This window comes from Castor canadensis, chromosome 1 (assembly GCF_047511655.1).
Source record: "Castor canadensis chromosome 1, mCasCan1.hap1v2, whole genome shotgun sequence".
NCBI lineage: Eukaryota > Metazoa > Chordata > Mammalia > Rodentia > Castoridae > Castor > Castor canadensis.
Genome location: NC_133386.1, coordinates 74,121,814 through 74,131,117, shown reverse-complemented (window position 1 = coordinate 74,131,117; position 9,304 = coordinate 74,121,814).

The following is a 9,304-nucleotide window of genomic DNA, read 5'->3' as shown; positions in this document are numbered from 1 at the left end:
GACTGAACCCTAGGCTTGGTTCTTCACGGGTTTCTGACTGCATGCACCCAGGTTCTGTAAAGCCAGCTTTGCTTCCCTAAATGAATAGCATCTGAACGAAGTACAGACGAAATTGTTTTACTCTGGGTAAAAAGTGGAAAAGAGCGCCTGCCTAACAAGTGTGAGGGGCCCTGAGTTCAATACCCCAGGGCCGCCAAAAAAAAAAAAAAAGGTGGGCGGGGGGCGGGGAGATAGCAGAAATTGCATTTGGTGTATGTTTGTGAACAGTACATAAACGTATGCTATATATATATATACATATATATTTAGCATATATATGTACATATATGAAGAAAAGCAAAAGGCATTAAGGAAAGGAAACATCTAGACACTAAATATTTGGACCCATTTTGTAAGCAGAGGTGGAAAAATGTTTCTAAAAGTATTTTAATTAAATACCTAAAATTAGGATTAAATACAACATTTTAAAAAAGCAATTTATGTAGACACTATGTCATCTTCTGCCTGTGGATGCTATCGCTAGTCCCAGAAAACTATGCCATATTATCAAATGATTATAAACATCAACACTGACTGTCAGTGTTCATTTATTCTTGTTTATTCAGTCATCAATATGTTTGATAGCCATTTTGACTATTATTCTTTATACCATTTTTGGACAGTAGTTCAATATATTCTTGTTTTATAGAATTGTCCAACACCTCAAAGATTAGCAGTCTTGATCGCACCTATGGCAACAATTAAGAGGTGCTCAGTTTTAGGATATTACATTTTGGGAAAATGTCTCTTGAAAAAGACCAGCATTTAATGAAACAACAACTAAGACACTAAGTAAGATTTTACTAAATCCTAATACTCCATTAAACCCATGTTACTAGGAAATTAACAGAATATGCATATTGTATGTAATAAGTAGAAAAAGATAGGTCTTGACAAATATTTTTTGAAATAAATATTTGACCTTATAAAATTTACATTGGAAAGGGGTACTGAGTTGACTTGTATCCCCTCAAAATGCACATGTTTAAGTCTCCAGTCATAATCCTCGTTACCTAGAATGTGACTTTATTTGGGAATAGGGATATATCAAAAGTAATTAGTTAAGATGAGGTCATACTGGAGTTGGGTGGGCCCCCTCATCCAGTATGACTGGATCCTTATAAAAAGGAGAAATGCAGACAGACAGGCAGAATGCCAGATGAACATGAAGGCAGAGATTAGAGTGATGCATATACAAACCAAGGAACACCAAAGATTGCCAGCTAGCCACCAGCAGCTAAGAGAGAAGATGGAACAGATTCTCCATCACAGACCTCAGAAGGAACCAACCCTGACCAAACCTTGGTCTTAGAATTCTATTCTCCAGAACTGTGAGACAATAAATTTCTGTTGTTTAAGACACCCAATTTTTGGTACTTTGTTATAGCAGCTGTAGGAAACCAAAACAGGAGGTTGACAGTTTAGTCATAATAGCTGCTCATGTGGTCACCACTGCACAGCATATCTGCAAAAGGCTATCAGGATTTAACAGTGACGGGGCTGAGGCACCTCCCTTCCACCAAGGTCTATGGAGCTATTTCAGAAACTAAGAGGACAAGGGGAAAACTTCCCTATTCACCTCTGTGTCTTTGCTCAAGTTTTCTGCTCCAGATTTTTTTGCCTGACTATTTATCCTTTAAGATTCAGCCTAGTGATTAGCAACCCTTCCCCCACTCTTTGCCAGTGCTTCAAGGCTAAGTTTAATAGATTCACAAAGAAAAAGACACTTGTTTGCATGTCTTCATCATTATCCTTATCACACTGCAAAGTAATTCTCTGTTCATGGGTCTCTCCCGCACTTCAATAAATGTCCATTGAATATTTCCTAATTTTTTTTACCACCCTGTCCTCTTAACAGCACACATTAGTCTTTTATGATAGATGTCTACTAAAATACTGTAACAACCCTTTCAAGGTAGAAGATAGCTGTCAGAAAAAAAAAATCTGCAAAAATATTTCTTAGGCAAAAATTGAAAATAAAAATAATACTTTCTGAAAACCCAAGTTTTAACGTAGGCTAGAAGTGAATTTTTATTTTGCGGATCAAGAGGAAAATGAAAACTATATTTAACACATTAATAAGTTGAATTAGGTCATAGTAACCTAAATATATAGCACACGAATGATTCCTGTGACCTACACAGACCAGAGCTGCTCTTGTTGAGTAAAAGGCAAGTTTTTTAAAAGGCTTGAGTTATTCATAATAGTTTTGTCATGATATAGCAAGTATTTTCTGATTTGTACAATCAGAAGTCGTGGAAGAAAAATTAACTTTTACCTAGATGCTGAGCTTTACTTGGTAATAGACTTTTCTAACACCTCCCAGAATATTCCTCAAGATCTGATTCTGATGAGTCATTCTTTGACTAAAGCCAGTAAAAGTGGACATAACTGGATAGCCTAAAACTTCATCATCCTGAGCCTGAAAATCCTCTTTATACCATAAATCATTTTCAAACAATTTTTCTAACATCAAATAAAGATAAATGCAAATACATAAGGTGTGGAGAAGTGTTTGCTGACTTTTCATGCTGACTTTGGTAATTACAGGCTCAGTATTAGGAACAGCAGTTCTAATTCAGGAGCCACTTCAAATCTGTATTCAGAGCAAGGATTGCCTAGAGCAGAAAAAATTGTTTCATCATTGTGTAAATGAGTGCAGTTAGGGAAGAATAGACATTGTAATTCGTTCTGCATTAGATTTTGCAGACTGGCTCAAACCTCTTCTAAGCACTGTATTTGGAATACACAGTGTTTTATGTTGTAGATATTATACTGGCCAGTTTTTATTTTCATCATTTTAGATGTAGTCATTATTCTGAGTTGATTAGATAAGGCCTAAGAGTAATCAGAATCATGAATGGATGTTCCTTGCCTCATGATAGGACTATGTTCCAATAAACTCTTCATAAGTTGAAAATGTAAGTAAAAAATGCATTTAATACACCTGACCTACCTAACATCATAGGTTGCAACACAGTATACTGTAGAGTGTCATTTGTTTTCCCTTCTGATCATGTGACTGGGAGTATTGTACTGTAGATCACTAGCCAGATGAAAGATAAAAATTCCAAGTATAGTTTCTACTGAATGTATATCACTTTCAAACCATTATCATAAAGTCAAAAACTCATAAGTTGAACCATAATAAGTCAGAGACCATCTGTTTCTGCCAGCAATTTCTAGAGTTCACATAGTGTAGTCCTCAGCCTCGAGGCAAGACTACCTATAGTCAAGCCAGGTAAGTATCTTCCTGACTCTTAAAGATTTTCAGGAAAAAATATCCAGAATCCTGTGCAAGTGTAAAAACACAGTGGCAAATTCTCTATATCTAGCTTTAATCTCTTTTCTAACAGAGGCTAATTTCTTCTTGTACAGTGTCCTATAAATAATGCACTTGGAGGCTGCAAATTCCATTTCAAAGCATCTCTGAGCCCACCAGGAGATACCAAGAGCAAAGCTCACCCTCCTGAACTAAATAAAGAAAAAGAAAATAAAAAAGTGGACAAGAAACTGTCATTGAAATTAGATGGTGGCAGACATAGCTAAGAAATATTGCAAGAATTCGATCCCTTTATGAATCCTGTGATAGATGTGTGGAGGTGGCAACTAGCAGGCAACAGAACAATACTGGAACGGTGGTAATGTGAGGAAATAGTATCCTCATGTTAGAAGACTGAAAGGAGTTTGGGTAATGGCTGCTCAGCAGAGAAATCCATGTCCACTCTCCAAAGGGCCTGTTGCACTATGAAGTAAGATGGGGAAGGTTGGGGGAGGAGGCAGTCTAGCTCAGAGGTAGAGCATGGCAAAAATACACGCCTGCAAACACACATTAATTAATTAAATCAGGCCATGTACATGTGCATATTAAACTTTTTGTTAAATAAACTTTTGTAATAGTTTTTAAAAAACATAGATTAATGAACCCCAGGAAATAAGCTATGATTCAGTTAGCCTAAGGGACTTTGAAAGGGGCCACCCGTTAGTCTCTGGGAAGTCAACCAAGATCTTATGAAGTCATTGCTTTAAATTTTGCATATTTTGTCAAGTATATACCCCAAGTACTTACTCTATTGCTCAGAAACCTTTTACTCCTTCTTTACAGAAAATCACTAGTGTTTAGGAATCTTACTTCCCAGCCTAAGCCAAATCAAATAGAAGGAGTGGGAAACTGGCTACAATGAGCAATGCAATCATTGAATACCAAGGAAAGAGACTGTAAAAAAAAAATATAACTGCAAAATTCTAGAAGCACAATTTCTCGAGACACCTACACGTCAGGACAATTAGCTACCATAACTCAACAGCAACATAGGCATCACCATGTTATTACGGCATATATCATAATATAGAGTTGCCAGCTTTAACAAAGAAAAAGATGCCCAGTTAAATTTGAACTTCAGGTAAACAAGGAATAATTTGTTTACACTATTAAGTATGTCATAAATGTTCCATTATTTAGCTGAAATCCAAATTTAACTGAGTGTCCTGTATTTTATCTCTCAAACCTAGATAAGGAGCACAAGATGGTGAAGTCATCAAGAAAAGCACAAAACTAGGTTTAATATGCACTTCAAAATAGAAGGTTTCCCATGGGTGGTATTTAAGATTAAGAAAACCACAAATTTCAGTTATTTGAAAAGCTAATTTACACAGAATAGTTTGGGCCATACAAATTCTAATCACTGCACAGTGCCAGGCATAAAATAGACAGTAAACATTTCATGACTAGTGAAAAGCTTAACACACCATCTCGCCATTGATGGGCACCTCCAGCCCCTGAAAGGTGTCCCTTAGTATGTCCAGTCACTTAATTTTAGAATGCCTTCACACCTTGGCCTGCAGGTGTCACTTCCATTGTCCTGCTTAAGTCCAAGCCTGACTCAGAGTTGGAGTCACTGTCTGTATCAGGTTCCCGCTCCCTCTTGTGCCTTTCGCCCTGAGCTTCCATGGTGCCACTCTGAACCTTCTCTGGTGAGACTTCTCAAGAGAATGAGATGATCCCTACACTTCGCCAGTATTTTGGGCTTCCTTCTGCAAGCCCATGATTATAAGGGTCAGCCAGGTGTGTGGTGTGAAGGAAATGAAAGAGGCTCAACTATTCCCCTGGAGTAGCTTTTCCAACCCCACCCCCTGATAACTAGCATCATCCTGGGACCAATTATTAGTCACTTACAGCCCTCAGGGCCTGTGTCTAGGAGAGTGCTTCACTTAGGCGCTAAAGAAACTTCTGGGTTTCAGCTAGAACTAGAGACCCACAGTTATTCTTTGTGGTCAGTTCAGTCCAAGAGTTTGTTTCCATCTTAAACTTAAAGGAAACAGTCCATACTGTAGTAGGGTCTGCCTCTGGGCAGTGGATCATAGAGTGGGAACAAAACATGATTCTCAACTTCGAACAAGCTTACTTTCTGTCTTATATGTTTGTGTGAAGGTATTTTTTCCAAAAGTTCCACTTATCATCATAATTTGGGAAAATAAAATACAAAATTATATGGTTTTTTTCCCCTGGCAAAAAGGAAGTCATTCCCAATTACCATCAATTTGAAAACTAAAAATCAGCATATCTCACAATAGTGCCCAGTGCAGAGTAAGCCCTTAGTGAGTGATGGCCACTATTATGCTAAGGAAAATTCTAGAATCACGCCCAACCCAAGATAGTGGAAGAATCTCAAGTGGACTACCTTCTTGCCCAGGAGCCAATTATGACTGCTGGAGTCTAGATTTTGAGCCAACAGTCCTCCACATACAGCCTTCAGTGCTTATACTCTTAGGTAGACTGTAGCCAAGTGCCTCTGCTCCATTTTGTCTTGCTCCTGGGTCCTGAGCTTAATTCTCACTTATGATTGTATTTCTAGGATGGTTCCTTATTATCAGTTATTGAGCTCCAAAGGCTTCTTCCCATAGATGTCTTTCAAAATATTATGGGGGTTCAGATGGAAACTGTCATTCCAATTCTAGTCGAGTTTTATTTTTCACTTTTTTTTTGAGGCGCTAGAATTTGAACTCAGGGCCTCACACTTGCTAGGCAGGCACCCTACCACTTGAGCCACTCCACCAGCCCTGTTTTGTATTAGGTATTTTCAAGATAGAGTCTCACTATTTGCCCTTGCTGGACTTGAACAGAGATTCTCCTGAGCTCTGCCTCCTCAGTAGCTAGGATTACAGGTGTGAGTTATCAGTGCCTGGCAAAATGTTTTTTTTTTTTTCTCCAGTTGGACTGGGATTTGAACTCAGGGCTTCATGCTTGCAAAGCAGGCACTCTGCTGCATGAGTCACACCTCCTTTTTTACTGTTTTGATCATTGACAATTGTCCATCCAAAAGCAGAACACCTTTGAGATAAAGTCCGTGGTTATTTACTGAAAAGAGACTCAACCAGCTGATCTTGAGTGTTCTCTGATAATCAGTCCAGGAGTAATGAATGTCAGGATTATGACCTGATTTCTGAGCCCTAAAATCCACTGTGCCTTTTAGAACACAAGAGAAGATGTTAGTCAGTTTAATTAAACTGGTATATTGGCAGCTTATTTTGGCTGGCCTTGAACTTGCAATCCTCTTATCTCAACCTCCCAAGATTACAGGTATGTACCACTATCCCAGCCTTAACATCTTATTTTGGAATATAAAAAGTGACATGACACTGTAGAATTATCACAATACAATCCCCTCATATTGTTAATGTATGATAAATCAAAAATAAAATTTAAAGGTGGCATGAAAAATTAGATTTTAAACTATTAGGGTAATACTGAGAGTCCACTATGTCCAAGACAATTGTTTCACAGCACTACAGCTAGCTAGCAAGATAAGACATTGTTTTCCCTTCAATGAGGCTTTCAGTCTGGTGGAGGAGATATGTACACAAATAACTCTATAGAGAGTGCAAAAGAGGAAACTTACAGAATAGCTGTAAATTTCATGAAGCTGGGTTATAGGACATGCCTTTTAATTCCATTTAGATGGGTGAGTTAGAGCCTAAATTGGCAATATTTAGGAGGAATGAGTTATTTATAGGGATTCCATGATAGCCCAGTAGAGTTCTCAGTATATTCTAATAGAAATCCCACAAGGTAGTAATGTTAATCCCGTTTTACTGCTGAACTTGTGGTTCATGCCTAAAGTCACATAGTCTAAAATGGGTCAGAGTTGAGACTTCTACCCAAGTTTATAAAATCCTAAACGAGTGTTCCACACTGTTGACTTGGGCCCCAAAGAAACCTAGAAGGAAAGAGATGCATTACTTTAAATTTTACAAAGCATCACAATGTAAATAAGTAGCAAGTTGTCAATAAAAGTATTTCTAAAGGAGCATCTCAACATATATTCTAGAAATATACAAAAGAATGTAACCTTTGACTGCCTCACTGTGTTTTGTTTCTCCATGGAACCTGGTTTTTGAGCATCCAGCTGTAAAGATGATTGATTGTTTCAGCATCATGTTTTCATTCTAGGCTACTGTGAGTTCCCAAAGAGGATTGTGGAATGACATGTGACTCACATGACTTACTTTTCTGTTTTTTTCCTAAGTAGACTTCAATTGTGCCACAAAACAGCTAGCACTTATTTATAGATCACTAAAAATTTTCTCTAAATCCTATCAGCCACAACTTTTGCTTCATTTGCTAACAAGAGCCAAATAGAAATACAGCTTCTTTTGCATTCTTCTCAAGCCCTTGCTGTTCAAACTGCGCCCATGGACCGAGCATTGGTATCACCTGGGGGCGCACCTGGAGCTACTGCATTAGCATCTGCATTATAACAAGATCCCCCAGGTGATTTGTGTCATACTAAATTTGAGACGCTGTGCAGATGTTCACTTAGATAGCTTCTCCCTGGCAGATGTGCTAATGACCTTCTATCCTGGTTCTCAGATGAGTGCCACACTCTCTATGAGGCCTCAGTGAGACCAAGATAACTAAAGCACATCCCTATGAGAGAGGGGAAGTAGAATTTAAAAAAAGGTTTCTAGACCTGGATCAATGAGAAATTTTGTATGTAAATGTCCTGCCCTACAAGACTGAGAGTTCAGAATGACTCTCAATGGACACAGTAGAAGTGAACTTTGTCTTTGCTTCTCAAGAGATCATATCTCAGAAAGTAGTAAAAGGAAAGATGTACACATCTCCCTTACTGCAAAACAGTTCTTTTGTTTCCTAGTAACTACCCCTCCACAGAGCTCCAATAGCAATGTAAGAAAGCTAAGCTTCTTACACTCACTTAGCACTTATTGAGTGTTTGCTATATGCCCATCTCTGTACTGAGAATTCCAGTTATAGAGAAACGCAACCTGGGCCCAGGCCTCATGGATCTCAGCACAAGTCTGTGGTCATGACTGTGGCTTGCAGAGTGAGAGGAAAGGACTAATTCTGCCCTCTGTTCTTTCCTCTATAAACCTCATAATATTACCTTCATGCAAAAGGTATTCATTTCAAGAATTTCTTTAACATCTAAGATGCTAGTGTTTAAATTGAAAATGGATACTTTCTTCAAAAGTGGAATCAGTTTTGATTTAAAAAAACAGCCAAGGGCCAGCTACTGAAGCACAATGGTGGAGATCAGGAGTATCTCAGTAAGAGGCCAGTCTGGAAAAAAAGTTAGCAAGATCCCACCTCAACAAATAAATCTGGGTGTGGTGGTGCACTTGTGTGATCCCAGCTACTCAGGAGATATAGCTGAGAGGACACAGTCCAAGGCTGCCCCAGGCAAAAATGAGAGACTCTATCTGAAAAATAACTAAAGTAAAAATTGACTGAGGGTGTGGCTTGAGTGGTAAAGTGACTGCCCAGCAAGTGTGAGGCCCCAAGTGCAATCTCCAGTACTGCAAAAATAAATGAATAAATAAATAAATACCGAAACATCATTTGCCATCCAATAATATTTCTCCTGCAATTGTGCAAGTCATTATTTCAGCCGAGTGTTTTATATTAGTGCTACTCAAAGTGTGGTCTGTGGATTTGTTCCCAGCCATAAGAATCACACAAGATAAGTTAGCAGTGATGGTTTAGACACTGTTATTTGCAATTTGACATAGTCACAACATGCAAGGGCATCACTAAGGGACTAGTCTCAACTGTTTTTGTTTTTGATAGTGATGGTGATTGAACCATCACTGCCTTGGAGCATGCCACACCTCCAGCCCACCAGGAGACTAGTCTTCTTGAACAGGAGTAGTTCAGATGTTGAACCAGAATGGATGAATCATATGTGACATGAAATTTGTACTAGCAGTAGAATGATGTGAGGTTAAATTTGTCAACTGTAAATCT